The following is a 16,098-nucleotide window of genomic DNA, read 5'->3' on the forward strand; positions in this document are numbered from 1 at the left end:
TTCGACAACGGTTTAAAACCGTTGTCTATGTTCGTGACTTTTAACAACACCGATTTCAACAACACTTAATAGACAACGGTTAAAAAACCGTTGTCGTTTCTAGAAAAGACAACGGCTATTAACCGTTGTCTATGTGCGTGACATACAACAACACCGGCTTCAACAACACTTAATAGACAACGGTTAAAAAACTGTTGTTGTTTCTAGAAAAGACAACGGTTATTAACCGTTGTCTATGTGCGTGACATACAACAACACCGGCTTCAACAACACTTAATAGACAACGGTTAAAAAACCGTTGTTGTTTCTAGAAAAAACAACAGTTATTAACCGTTGTCTATGTGCGCGACTTACAACAACACTAGCTTCAACAATACTTAATAGACAACGGTTAAAAAACCGTTGTTGTTTCTAGAAAAGACAACGGTTATTAACCGTTGTCTATGTGCGTGACATACAACAACACCGGCTTCAACAAGACTTAATAGACAACGGTTAAAAAACCGTTAGTTGTTTCTAGAAAAGACAACGGTTATTAACCGTTGTCTATGTGCGTGACTTACAACAACACGGGCTTCAACAACACTTAATAGACAATGGTTAAAAAACCGTTGTTGTTTCTAGAAAAGACAACGGTTAAAAAACCGTTGTCTATGCGCAGGACTTACAACAACAACATCGGCTTCAACAACGGAAATTATACCCCTACGACAACGATTATTAACCGTTGTCTATGTGCATTTTTCTTGTAGTGAATACTGGAAAGATAAAGGGGAAAACGTCGCCCCAAAACAGTCTACATCAATCCTCCAACACAAGTCATAAGTCTAAATCCATAACGTGAACATAAATAAAACTAGAGTTTAGACATCTCAAACTAAGAGACTAATCTAACTCGATCTCTTCTCACTGCTGGACCCACCTGAAAGGGGTTTTACAAGCAACACATAGACAAACAGGAAAAACACCCATTAGCACGAAGTTAAGTATAACCACACTCAACCCTGTAAAGCATTCTAACAAATACTTTGAAAACATTTGATATCTTTATAGCAATAAGCTAATCTCAAAACATCTTTAGATTATCATATTCTTTCTAAATGCTTGCACCCTATTTTATCAGCTGGCATGCTTATATATGTATAAGGCTGATCACGTAGATTCATCAACATATAGACTTCTCAAATAACTTATCAAGCAATTCATGCTTACAGATAGGATCACGCTAAAAGACCATATAACAGGTGTTCACATGCTTCCACACTATTATCACATAACTCATTAAGTAGAACTTCCACTACATTACAACAATCATGCTCAAAGGAATACCTTAAGTTAAGCTTCTCATTTAAATAATTCACTTACGATGCTTCATTCGCATACAATCATGTATAACATTATGGTCATACTTCTTGTGCAATCTAGTGCCACAATGTAATCATACTCTTATGCAATCTTATGCAACAATATAATCATACTCTTATGCAATCTAGTACAACAACATAATCATACTCTCATGCAATCTTGTGCCACTATATACTCATACTCTTATGCAATCTCGTGCAACAATATAATCATACTCATATGCAATATAGTACAACAATACACTCATACTCTTATGCAATCTCGTGCAACAACATAATCATACTCATATGCAATTTAGTGCAACAATATATTCATATGCATTCTAGTGCAATAATATAATCATACTCATATGCAATCTAGTGCAACAATATACTCATTCTCTTATGCAATCTCGTGCAACAATATAATCATTCTCATATGCAATCTAGTGCAACGATATACTCATGTTCATATGCAATCTAGTGCAACAATATAATCATACTCATATGCAATCTAGTGCAACAATATACTCATTCTCTTATGCAATCTCGTGCAACAATATAATCATACTCATATGCAATCTAGTGCAACGATATACTCATATTCATATGCAATCTAGTGCAATAATATCATACTCCTATGCAATCTAGTGCAACAATATACTCATTCTTTTATGCAATCTCGTGCAACAATATAATCATACTCATATGCAATCTAGTGCAACGATATACTCATATTCATATGCAATCTAGTGCAATAATATAATCATACACTCATATATAAATTAGAGTACTTTCTGTGGAGGTTTCTTTGTTACTTTCTCGAGTCTCTCTTGACTCTCTTTCTTTCTATCGAGCCTATATTGACTCTCATACATGAGCCTCTGTTGACTCTCTTTCTTGAGTCTCTGTTGACTCTCTTTCTTTCTCTTATACTCGTAGACGGCTTAGGGTTTCACAGAAGTGTGACTTACCCCATCGGGAACGGCATAATTCCGACCCAATATCTCCTACCGTCTACGGAACCAATCTCGTGGTTCAAACTCTGTGGAATCAGGTATCGAACTATTAGTGTGCACACCCCCTAACCAGGATTCCAAGCCCGGCGGAAAGTTTCCAACCTCGTAACGTGGGAATACGCCGCGTTACATATACTGGGACCGCAATGTCCATAAATATCTCCCAAGAGGAACATAGTCCAAACAGTATCCTCCAAAACCTCACCGATATTGATAATACATAAATATATCTCTCATGCATTAATCTCATGCAGGCAACAATTCTATTACTTCTCAATGCATCAAAGAATGTTATACCACATGCTCATGGTTTTTTAAAGTATTCTTGGACTCACGTTGGCCCTTTATGCATCTTTGAAATATGACTCATGTGAAATGTCAAAATGCTCTATAACATGCTTCTAAATCATGTATACACTAACATGAAGTATTCAAAAATATATCAACATGCTCGGTTTGCAAAATAGCAATTTCTATACATACCTCTCAACAAGTATGCTTCTATTCTCATTGATCAAATAATACAATTTAATCATGCTTTCATAATGCATCATATTCTAAAAGGATCATGCTTCTTTACTCAATAAATACATTATTTGATCACATAATCAACAATTTCTCAAACACAGAGAATTTAGCAAAATATGTATTGTGTCACATTTCTTCACAAAATCCTTCTTAAAATACTTATTTTTAATCCAAATTCCACTAATTCAAAACCAAAACGTGCGTCGAGACGAGCCCGAAGAGCCGAGCCACAAGGGCCCGTAACACTCGGTCCGAAACGACACATAGCTAAGCTGCAATGGCCCGGCCCCTGCACAAAAATCTCATCAAAACAATACTCAGGGACCTGGGGCGGGACTCTCCATAGTCCGCCCCTGGAGCCCCATTGATGTGCCGGGACTAGGCTACGACTCTCTTTTAGGGCCGTGCCCTAGTCCCGTTGTAACACCCCAGATTTTCAAGACATTTAAAACTTATATAACAAGGATAACATCTCGTTAAATCCCAAAGTATAACATAAGCGTACGGGGTGCTATGCCACACCTGGGCTAGAGAACCCAGGTGCAAAGGCTATCTAACTAATATCCTCCGAAATATAAATGCATAACATGGCACGCAGGCCGAAAGGGAAACTACTCTACTTCTACGTTCCAGTCTAGCGCGCTCCAGTGCTCTAATCCTCTGTGCCTGAAAGCCAAATATATCTGTTCAGCGAGAGATGCTAGTAACCCACTCCAACGCGTTGAAATACAATACATATAGAGATATATATAGATATACGAAAACCATTTTGAGCATGGAGATATATCCTACGAACTCTAGCTTTTAAAACCGGGAATGACTCGACAGATAAGGCTAGACACAAGCAACAGTTATAACAAGCGTATACAATCCACAACAGGCAAGACAGATAAAGCTGAGCACAATTAATAAACATAACCCAACATAAACAATCCCCAGCATAAATCCCATAGTCACATCCCCCAAGATACTCATAACTCATCCATATCTCATCACATAGCACACTTTGTTGGCGCCACAGGACCAATCGCATGCCCATACATGAGGGTCAGCGCATATAGCTCTGACACGGCCCCGCAGCACCCTGCCCCGTATCGCAACACGGAGGGGTCGATCGCAACCGACCGATGAACTGCAGCTCATCATAGTTTGATCGCAACCAAACAGTGGACCGCAGCCCAAGAGTATGTCATCTGACCACAGCCAGGAAAGTATGAACCGCAGCTCATGTAGAAACGTTTGATCGCAACCAAACGGTGGACCGCAGCCCAAGAGTGTAAATCTGACCGCAGCCAGCTTCTGAACCGCAGCTCAGGAATAACCAATCCGATCGCAACCGAATTGGGGTGTCATGCACACATAACACATAGCAAGCACATGCAACCCGCATTAACACATTGGGAAGGGGAGAAAGCGTATAACAAAACCTATGCGTGATCCTTCACATACTAAGAATGGTCCTAAGGGGTTCATACTTCTTCCACCTAGGTCAACGGGATACCAATTCAACTAGCATGCAATACATAAGACTCATAAACCTACGAACGGTACCCGAAACATCAAACTAGACACGGCACGATGAACGGAGTCCGTTGGGACACCACGGGGATCGAGGAAACATCAAACGGGGAAGCTGGGGTCCCGAATGGGGGAGATTTCCAGCGGGTAGCCGGCGGGTGGGGGGCCACCCGCCGGTAAGCACTGTTCCGGGCAGCGGGTCGCCGGCGGGCAGCTGCCCGCCCGCCGGCTGCCCGCTGCCGGAGACGTCCCTTCTGGCCGCGGGTAGGTGGCGGGGTCCCCTACCCCCCACTGACTCTTTATACACAAAACGCCCCGGGAACCATTGTGGAACCCGAAACCATGCTTAGACACTTTACAACGCAATTAACGATCAACACGTAGACAGTTAACGGATCAAATACGAGAAACGTACGGCACATAACCTATCATGCTTTTCTAAACATAATCGACACCCAAAAATGCGATTTCCCCACTCGATACACCAAGAATAATATCATACGATACAACCTAGGGTTTTAATCACTTTTATACCAACAAGAATACGATTCGTCTTCTAATTACAAGATTCGGTATAAATAACACATAAGCATCAAGAATGCCATACAATTATCAAGAACGACATATAAACATCAAGAACTCCACATGATCATCAAGAACACCATAATTATCAAGAATCTCCCAATATCAAGATCACCCATGGAATTATCCCATCAATCATCAATAATAATATCACAAATCATCAATACACGATAATATGGGGAAATCCTACGGGGGAAATCATAGCTATAAAAATAGGTTTTGTTGAGACATGGGTTACCTCTTAGCCTTAATTAATTCCTTGGCTATGAAGTGTCTTTCTTTAAGCTTTCTTGCTTTCTTGATTTCTTCTAAGGGGATTCTTGGAGCTCTTTTGGGGTGGTGGGGCGTTATTCTTGTGGGAGTTCTAGGTGCCTTCTAGGTTCCCTATTTATATATCTAAGGGTCTTATTTAGGGTCTAATCCTTTTAGGACTAGGGGTTGGGTTTAGGGATGAGGGCCCATGGACTATGGTGGGCCTTTTTCCCTAATTAATTATTATAATTTATTCTTTCTCTTGGGCTATGGGTTAATTAATTAATTGGTTTTAGGGGCCGTAACACGGGGTGTTACACTCTCCCCCCCTTACGAGGGGCTTCGTCCCCGAAGCCCGGTGCGTTAATCCATTCTTTCACCCCCTAGGCATTCCGCATCTTGGCCTCCCGGTTAGGAATGTGGCCCCACGTTTTGCCTTAGCTGGGGTAGACTGGATTTCTGGTGGTGTTGTGATAGAAAGGTTTTGGGTCTACCTCGGTCTCCTGCTCCTGAGCTGGACGTCCCGCGAGTGCCCAAGGTGGCCTCGATTGTTGCCACCCTCTGATCTAGTGCGCGTGTCGTACGGATCAAGGATGAGAACCCTTCCTCCATGATTTGGTTTTGCCGGTTGAGCTGTGCGAGTATGCGTTCATTGATTGAGCCCTCGTTTTGCTCCCTTGGGTTCCCTCCTGATCGTGGTTGCACCGACGGGTTAGGGATTTGGAGAGGTTTAACAAGGGGGTGTTCCCTCATGGTTTCAAGAAACACTCATGGGCTAGTGGTTAGGGCTTTAACTTGTAGAGGAGAGGTCCAAGGTTCCATTCCTAATAGTAATATTAAATATTTGTTGATGGTGTGGTCCTTGTCTTTTTCCTTATTTTGTCCTTTAGTGGGGGAAGGGTTGGGTTGGTGATATAGTTTGTGGTTTCGTCTTTATGAGCAGGATCGAATTTTAATCGAATCTTTTATTTATAAAATTCCGAAGTAATCGCTAAATAAGTAGTTTTTACTATGAAGGTGATTACAAGGAATTGCCGGTTTATCCTAGACAGAATTCGTCTTCTTGATTTTCTCTTGCGGGGTTTGTGTGATCCTCGTCTTCTGGGGTTAGGTTCCCCTCCTCGAGGTTGCTCTCGTTCCCGAGGTCGGCTTGAGTGCGACTCATGACGAATATTTTCCCGGGAGCGCCGTAGTTCCCTTGGTGGGTGGTGCCTCCGTGTTGACCTGTGGTGGTGGGGCGTGGCCTTTGGGGTTGAACGCACTGGAAGGCCTTGTGCCCTTCTTCTCCGCAGTTGAAGCATCGCCAGGGATTGCCCATGCAATCTTTCCCTCTATGGCTTTTGTTGCATTTTGGGCAAGGGAAGCTCCTTGGGTTTGCTTCATTGTTCCCTAGGGACGGTCTTTGGTTGGTCAGGTTGCTTGGTCTTGTGTTGGTGTCGTTCCTTGTCCTTTTTACCGGTGGTGCTCCCCCTCCGGTATTCCTTTTTCGTATCTGTTCCTGAACCCCGCGCTGGAGTAGTTGGATTCGATAGAGATTGGCGGCACTGGAGTAAGCCTCGTTGAGAGTCCGAGGTCGGCTTACCACTAGTGCTTTTCGGGCTTCGAAGTTGAGGCCCGAGACGAATCTTTCTATCTTGGTTACTTCGGTGGGGACTAGCTCTGGTGCGAAGCGCGCCAGTTCGAGGAATCGCTTGTGGTATTCCATGACGGTGGCTGTCCCTTGTTTCAGATGGAGGAACTCTTCGTACATGGATGCTTTCACGTGTGTTGGGTAGAATCGTTCTCGTAGTCGTGTTTTGAGGTTTTGCCAGTTGAACCCTGGTTCTTGTTGGTAAGCGGGACCCTAGTGGATCCACCAAAGATCGGCCTCGTGTCCGAAATAGAACGAGGCTATCTCTATGCGACGTTCTTCTGGGCATTCCACTAACCCGAGTATCTTGTCGAGGGCCCGGATCCATTCCTCCAGGATCACGGGGTCCTCTTCTCCTGAGAACGTGGGCGGTCGATGGTTTGAAACTTGTTGGGCGACGTCTGAGTTCGCGTTTGATGGAGGAGGCGGGGGCCCGTTGTTGCGAAGAGCTACGTCGCTTAGTGCCTGGGCGACTTGCGTTAGTTGTTGCAGTGTTTGGGTCAGGGGGTCGTGTGTGGTGGGTTCCGGAGTCCTCGATTGTCTTCTGTTGGGTGCCATGCTGTCGTTTTTCTGAGTCAATGTTTTATAAGAACATTAAATTAGAGCTTGGCGTCTTTCTTTGACATGATAAGCGGAGGAAGGTTTTCTTTAGACAAGGAAGGAATGGAGTGAGGGGGTTTATGTGTAGGTTTCACAATCTCACCGCGCGTCCTATGTTCCTAAATAACTAGAGTTCAAGCCTAATGTCCTAAAGTCCGGTTTTAAGAGTCTTATCCTAGGGTCAAACTTAGGCTCTGATACCAACTGTAACACCCCAGATTTTCAAGACATTTAAAACTTATATAACAAGGATAACATCTCGTTAAATCCCAAAGTATAACATAAGCGTACGGGGTGCTATGCCACACCTGGGCTAGAGAACCCAGGTGCACAGGCTATCTAACTAATATCCTCCGAAATATAAATGCATAACATGGCACGCAGGCCGAAAGGGAAACTACTCTACTTCTACGTTCCAGTCTAGCGCGCTCCAGTGCTCTAATCCTCTGTGCCTGAAAGCCAAATATATCTGTTCAGCGAGAGATACTGGTAACCCACTCCAACGCGTTGAAATACAATACATATAGAGATATATATAGATATACGAAAACCATTTTGAGCATGGAGATATATCCTACGAACTCTAGCTTTTAAAACCGGGAATGACTCGACAGATAAGGCTAGACACAAGCAACAGTTATAACAAGCGTATACAATCCACAACAGGCAAGACAGATAAAGCTGAGCACAATTAATAAACATAACCCAACATAAACAATCCCCAGCATAAATCCCATAGTCACATCCCCCAAGATACTCATAACTCATCCATATCTCATCACATAGCACACTTTGTTGGCGCCACAGGACCAATCGCATGCCCATACATGAGGGTCGGCGCATATAGCTCTGACACGGCCCCGCAGCACCCTGCCCCGTATCGCAACACGGAGGGGTCGATCGCAACCGACCGATGAACCGCAGCTCATCATAGTTTGATCGCAACCAAACAGTGGACCGCAGCCCAAGAGTATGTCATCTGACCGCAGCCAGGAAAGTATGGACCGCAGCTCATGTAGAAACGTTTGATCGCAACCAAATGGTGGACCGCAGCCCAAGAGTGTAAATCTGACCGCAGCCAGCTTCTGAACCGCAGCTCAGGAATAACCAATCCGATCGCAACCGAATTGGGGTGTCATGCACACATAACACATAGCAAGCACATGCAACCCACATTAACACATTGGGAAGGGGAGAAAGCGTATAACAAAACCTATGCGTGATCCTTCACATACTAAGAATGGTCCTAAGGGGTTCATACTTCTTCCACCTAGGTCAACGGGATACCAATTCAACTAGCATGCAATACATAAGACTCATAAACCTACGAACAGTACCCGAAACATCAAACTAGACACGGCACGATGAACGGAGTCCGTTGGGACACCACGGGGATTGGGGAAACATCAAACGGGGAAGCCGGGGTCCCGAATGGGGGAGATTTCCAGCGGGTAGCCGGTGGGTGGGGGGGCCACCCGCCGTTAAGCACTGTTCCGGGCAGCGGGTCGCCGGCGGGCAGCTACCCGCCCGCCGGCTGCCCGCTGCCGGAGACGTCCCTTCTGGCCGCGGGTAGGTGGCGGAGTCCCCAACCCCCCACCTACCCCCACTGACTCTTTATACACAAAACGCCCCGGGAACCATTGTGGAACCCGAAACCATGCTTAGACACTTTACAACGCAATTAACGATCAACACGTAGACAGTTAACGGATCAAATACGAGAAACGTACGGCACATAACCTATCATGCTTTTCTAAACATAATCGACACCCAAACATGCGATTTCCACCCGATACACCAAGAATAATATCATACGATACAACCTAGGGTTCTAATCACTTTTATACCAACAAGAATACGATTCGTCTTCTAATTACAAGATTCGGTATAAATAACACATAAGCATCAAGAATGCCATACAATTATCAAGAACGACATATAAACATCAAGAACTCCACATGATCATCAAGAACATCATAATTATCAAGAATCTCCCAATATCAAGATCACCCATGGAATTATCCCATCAATCATCAATAATAATATCACAAATAATCAATACACGATAATATGGGGAAATCCTACGGGGGAAATCATAGCTATAAAAATAGGTTTTGTTGAGACATGGGTTACCTCTTAGCCTTAATTAATTCCTTGGCTATGAAGGGTCTTTCTTTAAGCTTTCTTGCTTTCTTGATTTCTTCTAAGGGGATTCTTGGAGCTCTTTTGGGGTGGTGGGGCGTTATTCTTGTGGGAGTTCTAGGTGCCTTCTAGGTTCCCTATTTATATATCTAAGGGTCTTATTTAGGGTCTAATCCTTTTTGGACTAGGGGTTGGGTTTAGGGATGAGGGCCCATGGACTATGGTGGGCCTTTTTCCCTAATTAATTATTATAATTTATTCTTTCTCTTGGGCTATGGGTTAATTAATTAATTGGTTTTAGGGGCCGTAACACGGGGTGTTACACCCGTGGTGGCACAGCTCTAGCCGGCGGCCCTTCTGATGGGCCGCCTGTAACACCCCGTGTTACGGCCTTTAATCCCGGATTAATTATTTAATTAATTTCGTTGATAATAATTAAATATGATTTATTTTGGTTAGGATTTCCTCTAATTAATTAATGTGGCCCACCATGGACCGTGGACCCTTGCCTGAACTAGAGTCTTAAGCCTATTAGGAATAAAGAGAGTAGACCTTTTACTTGTCAGATTCTAATTAGGAATCCTAGACCTATATATCTATTAGGGATAAAGAAAGTAGGCCTTTACTATTCAGATTCTTATTAGGATTCCTGGTTCTATAAATAGGGGGTTAGAAAGCAATTAGAACCCTTACCACCCATAGATATATTACACGAAATTATTCCCAAGAGATTCTCCACCACCAAGCCTAGGGAGATCAATAGGATGGAAATCTTAGGGAAGAACCTTAATAGCCAAGGGAGGATTAATTAAGGCTAAGAGGTAACCTATGTCTCGACAAAACCTATTTTCATTACTATAACGTGGATTTCGTATTATGATGTTCTTGGTATATTTGGGTGAGATTTTGCATGATCGGGTGTTGAGTCTAGCCTTGGACTTGTGTTTAGGACTTTGCATATAGATTTCTTGATGTTCTTGTGATTCCAGATGTCCTTGGATCGTTATGTGATTTATGTTGAGTCTTGGCATGTTTAGGAATCGTGTTAGGGTGTATTTGGTGTGATTCTTGGTTTAATTTCGTTACTTGAATACGTGGTGTTGTCGTTTTGTGTTTGAATGTGTCTGGACATGGTTCCAGGTTCCACGAAAGATCCCGGGACCGAAATATTACATACAAGTCAGTGTGGGTAGGTGGGGCAGGGGTGCCCGCCACCTACTAGCTGCCCTTGCCCGATTACCAGCGGGCAGCCGGTGGGCAGGCGACTGCCCGCCAGGCACCCGCTGGGATTGACGCCGCCGCCGGCGGGTAGTCCTCCACCCGCTGGAAAGTTGGTGGGTAAGGTGATGTTTCCCCCGTTTGTTGTTTCCCCGTGTCTCGTTGTGTTCCGTTGTACCCCGTTTTTCGTGTGTGAGTCTAGTTTGATGTATCGGGTATCGTTCTTAGGACAAAAGAGTCTTGTGTATTGCATGCTAGATGAATTGGTATCCCGTTAGCCTAGGAGGAAGGTGTATGATCCCGTAGGAGTGTCATAGGTGGGTTAATGTAGTTTATTACATATGAGTTATGATGGGTTACGTGTTCCCCGAGGATCCCCCCTCGTAATGTGTTAATGTGGGTTGCATGTTGTTTGGATTCTATGTTGTTGTGCATGATAACCCAATTGGCTATAATGACTATCTGGTGGGTTGAGAACCACCAGGTATTAACCCGACCGGTTGCGATCGTTGGCTATACAGGCAGTTGGATTGGTTGAGAACAATCGGCTATTATATATATATATAGGGTTGCGGTCCATAATCTGGTTGCGATCAGACATATATGATAATAGGGCTGCGGTCCACCATTTGGTTGCGATCAAACGTTTATGATACAAATGAGCTGCGGTTCACTGATTGGTTGCGATCAATCTCCTTGTGCTGCGGTACAAGTTAAAGTGTTGCGGGGCCGTGTCAGAGCTATATGCGCTGACCCTCATGTATGGGCATGTGATTGGTCCTGCGGCACCACCATATGTGTGCACACCATTATGTGTCTTATTGTTGATTGTGTGATGATGACTGAATAATGATATGATTGGTATTGCGTAGTCGTATGACCTTAGGATGCATGCTAGAATCTTTATGGTTGTGTCTAATTGTGTTGAAAGTATCTGCTATTGCTTGATTGAGTCTGCTCTCAGATTTAAATTAGAGTTTCTTAAGTATATATGTATTCCAGTTTCAAAACGAGTTTCTTATATCTACCTATAACGTACTTAACGCGTTGGAGTGGGTTACCAGCATTATTCCCTGACGGTTGTTATACCGAATGTTTTTCAGGTAATGAGCCTTAGCTTTGGAGCGCGCTAGTCAGAGCCTAGACTTAGTTAGATTAGTTCAATTATCGGACTGCGTGCCTTGAAGTTGTATCGAATATTGATTTGAGGATTTCTTATGTTTGGATAGTTTAGCCTGTGCATCTGAGTTCTCCAGCTCAGATGTGGCATAGCACCCCGACTATTATGTTTAGTTTATGCTCTGTTTGGGAACTTATAATAGATTTGCCTTTATTTCATAAGCTTTAAAATTTTTAAAAATTAGGGGTGTTACACCGCCACTCTGATCTGGTGCACACTGTGTTGTGCACCAAATGGGATTTTACCTGCAAAAACTCATCCAAACATTTCCAAAACAATCTCAACAACTCACAAACACATACTAGATCACTTCCAAGCATAAACACATCAAAAACTCATAGTTTCTACTCATTTTTACTCAAAACTAGGCTTCACAGAGCCAAATCTAAAGAGGAATCCATGGGGTTATACCTCTTGTAGTCTAGTCTTCTTTCTTGGATCTCTTCTTCCTCTTGGCCTAGCTTGAGCCTGCTTCACCACCTACACTTCCCAACACACCTTCTATCCTTAGCCTAGAACCTCAAAGACTAAAGAAACTAGAAGAGAAAAGATGCTAGAATGAAGGATGAGCAAGCTTACTAGGTTGATGTTTCTCTCCTTTGATGTTGGCAGACAAAAATGTGAGGAAGAGGCAAAGAGTGAGATCAGGAAAATGAGATGGAATGAAGGGTTTATATAGGGTTCAAAACCCTAGGATGATTCACAATGATTGGTGTAGGGCAAAGGGGTAATTTCCCAAGCTAAAAGATGATTCTATAATGGCCCGTTTGGTTCACGGAATAGGCCGGGAATGGCATAGCATTCCCAGTAATAGGCCTATTCCTTTGTTTGGTAACCATTTCTATTACCAGGAATAATATTCCTGGTAATAGCCTATTACCTCAAACAAGGTAATAGCTATTACTAGCCCCCCCCCCCCCCCTGGTATTAGCCTATTACTGAACGCTCAGGAATAGATTTTAGAATCTATTTCCTTTTTTACCCTTTTCTTTAACCTAATTTTTTTTATCCTATATATAAATTTATCCTATTTCACCACCGTCGCAGCCACCACCACCATCACCGCCGTCGCCGCCACCACCACCATCACCATCACCGCCGCCGCCGCCACCACCACCATCGCCACAACCGTCTCCGCCGCCCCGACCACCACCGCCGCCCCCACCACTGCCACCGCCACCACCATCAACATCACCACTACCGCCACCACCACCATCGCCGCCACCACCGCCACCGCCACCAGAACCACCACCCAGCAGTAACACCACCACCACCACCACCACCACCACCACCACCACCGCCACAACCGTCGCCGCCCCCACCACCACTGCCACAACCGTCACCGTCAACCATCACTGCCCCCACCACCACTGCCGCCCCCACCACTGCCACTGCCACCACCACCACCACCACCACTACCACCCCAGCACCACCACCGCCACCACCATCACCATCGCCGCCACCGCCGCCACCGGCACCAGAACCACCACCCAGTAGCACCACCACCACCACCGCCACAACCGTCGCCGCCCCCACCACCACTGCCACAACCGTCACCGTCAACCCTCACCGTCACCACCACCACCATCACCATCACCGCCACCGCCACCGCCACCATCGCCACCACCACCACCACCATCGCCACCATCACATATTTTTATAAGGGTATTTATGTCTTTTAAAACATATTTCATTTCTATTCCTTAAATCAACCAAACACTGTAATATAATTCCTAAAGTCTATTCCTTCCGCGAACCAAACAATAGAATACAATTCATATTCTATTCCTTGCATATTCCATTCCTTATGGAATAGCATTCCTATTACCTCAAAATTCATTCCGTGAACCAAACGTGCTGTAAGGGATTTTGGATGTCTTGTAGTCCACCATGTAACATGAACCATAGGCTAGAAATGTTATTTCTTTATTACTTTGGGGTTGAAAGTGAATTTTCCCAAAAGCTATATGGATGAACACTTGTTCAAAATTCCCTTTTGAATTCTCCCGGTCTCACTCGGTTAAAATTCTCGATTTAAATCTTGGTACGCGAAGTACCCGAAAACTTTGGAATTTTCGAATGAAATTCACTTCTAAGGTGTCGAATTAATTTTAAAATGGAACAAAATTATTTTATTCAAACACCGATTGATCGCAAAAATTTTTAATGGGGTGAAAAAGCTACTTTGGAATTTCTTAATACTGGATTTATAAAATACAATTTTGGGTTGTTACAATGTGCTAGTCTAAGAATTTTGGGAATTTAGAAGCTAATTAAGATTGTTTTAGAGAAAAGCTTAGACTTGAATGTTATGAATTAACAAACAAGAGATTAGAAGAATGGAAATGGGTGTAAGTAGGAATAAAATCGTTAAGGAACGATTAAATTTTAGTTAAGAGAGTTATATACCGAAGTAGAAGTGAAAACGGGAAAAAGAAAAGAAACGACGAGAAAAGATTTGGATAAGAATTTAATTTAAGTTTGAATTGGGACACGCAATTCCCGGGAGGAATTTGAAAGTCAAAGGATTGACTAAGAATCAGGGAATTTTTAAAGTCGAAGACTACATCCAATTTTGACCCGATTTGAAGATTTGACAAAGTCGGAGGACCGGTTGCAAATGGGAGCCAAACCGGGTCAGACCCAATTGCCCGACCCAGTGGCGGGTCTAGGCCACGGGCCGGAACGAACCCCGTTCCGTTGCACGGGACGTGGTCACGGACCACGTAATGGTCCGTGACCTGAGGCCGTGTCAGCCTCGTTGACACCGGGCTTTGGCGCGGACCATCAGGAGGGTCGCTGCCAAGCCCCTTCACCAACCTTGATTAGTTTTTCCCCCAAAAGCAAAGTTTTGAATTCATCTTCTTCTTCTTCTTCGCTGCTCACTGCCTCAACCCCAACCAAAAGCCTATCTCCTTCAAATCTCCACTTTTCATCAAGGAAACTTCAAACGTATCTTCTACAAACTATTCTAAGTGCAAGAAAAATACTAGTTAGGTTATCCACTTCAATTTGAACAAGATCAAGTCAACAAGCTTTGGACAACAATGGTGAAGGGAAAACAACAAGTAGAGGGAACCAGTCAAGAAGCACCTACCTACTCAGTAATAGGAGGTAAAACTTATTTCCCTGAATTCTTTTCTGAAGATTTTAATAGTATATTGGAGAATCGAGGTTTGTTGAGGAAATTTTTGAGAATCCAAGAAGAAATTTATCGCGATTTGGTGATTGAATTTTATGAGAATTTGTCCACGAAACATAAGAAGGGAATGACTACGATTATCTCTAATGTGAGAGGTACAAAAGTCGAATTGACACCCCAGAAATTGTCAAATTGGTTTGACCTACCGTTGGATGGATTGGATATGTACGACCGGGAGGATTGGGTTGCCCACGCAGGGTTGACACACCAAGAATATTTGAGATACATGACTGGAAATAGGGACGAATTCCCTAAGGAATACCGCCCTGAGAGACCCACGTTGACTGGAGAGAAGAAATTGTTGGTTTTATTGATAGAAGAGTGTTTGTTTCCATGTAGGAACAACTCCACGGAGATTGGTAGTTGGACGTGTACCATTGCTTTTATGTTGAGGTTTGGTCGTGCAATTAATTTTCCAGTTTTGATCCTTAAGCACATGTCTTACTTTAAAGCAAAGAACAGGAGAAATTTGCCCTATGGTATGATGTTAAGGTGGGTTTTCAAGAAGATGAATTTGCCTGAGTTGGGAGAAAGGATACAAAGGACCACTAGGTCGGCTTTGAATGCCGCCAATCTGAGATATTATGAGCTGTATCAGATCGCTGATAACAAGTACCTGACCCTAGCTGACATTGCTAAGAAGCCCTTGGACGAAAGGATTGCTCTTGTGGTTAGTTTGAATGTGCCACAAAGAAAGTGGTCGAATGTTGGGATTGAAGCTGGGCACATAGCTAAGGCTAGTGGCGAAGGGATTGCAATGGAAACCGATCCAGGAGTTGGTATGAGTCATGAGGGAGCACTAGTTACAGCTACCTTTCGGGAGCACCACAAGGTTATATGAGTGGGCCTCAAGGACCTAATTACGAGGACTTATACGAACGCCA

This window comes from Ipomoea nil, unplaced genomic scaffold, assembly GCF_001879475.1.
Source record: "Ipomoea nil cultivar Tokyo-kokei standard unplaced genomic scaffold, Asagao_1.1 scaffold2484, whole genome shotgun sequence".
In the NCBI taxonomy this organism is placed as follows: Eukaryota; Viridiplantae; Streptophyta; class Magnoliopsida; order Solanales; family Convolvulaceae; genus Ipomoea; species Ipomoea nil.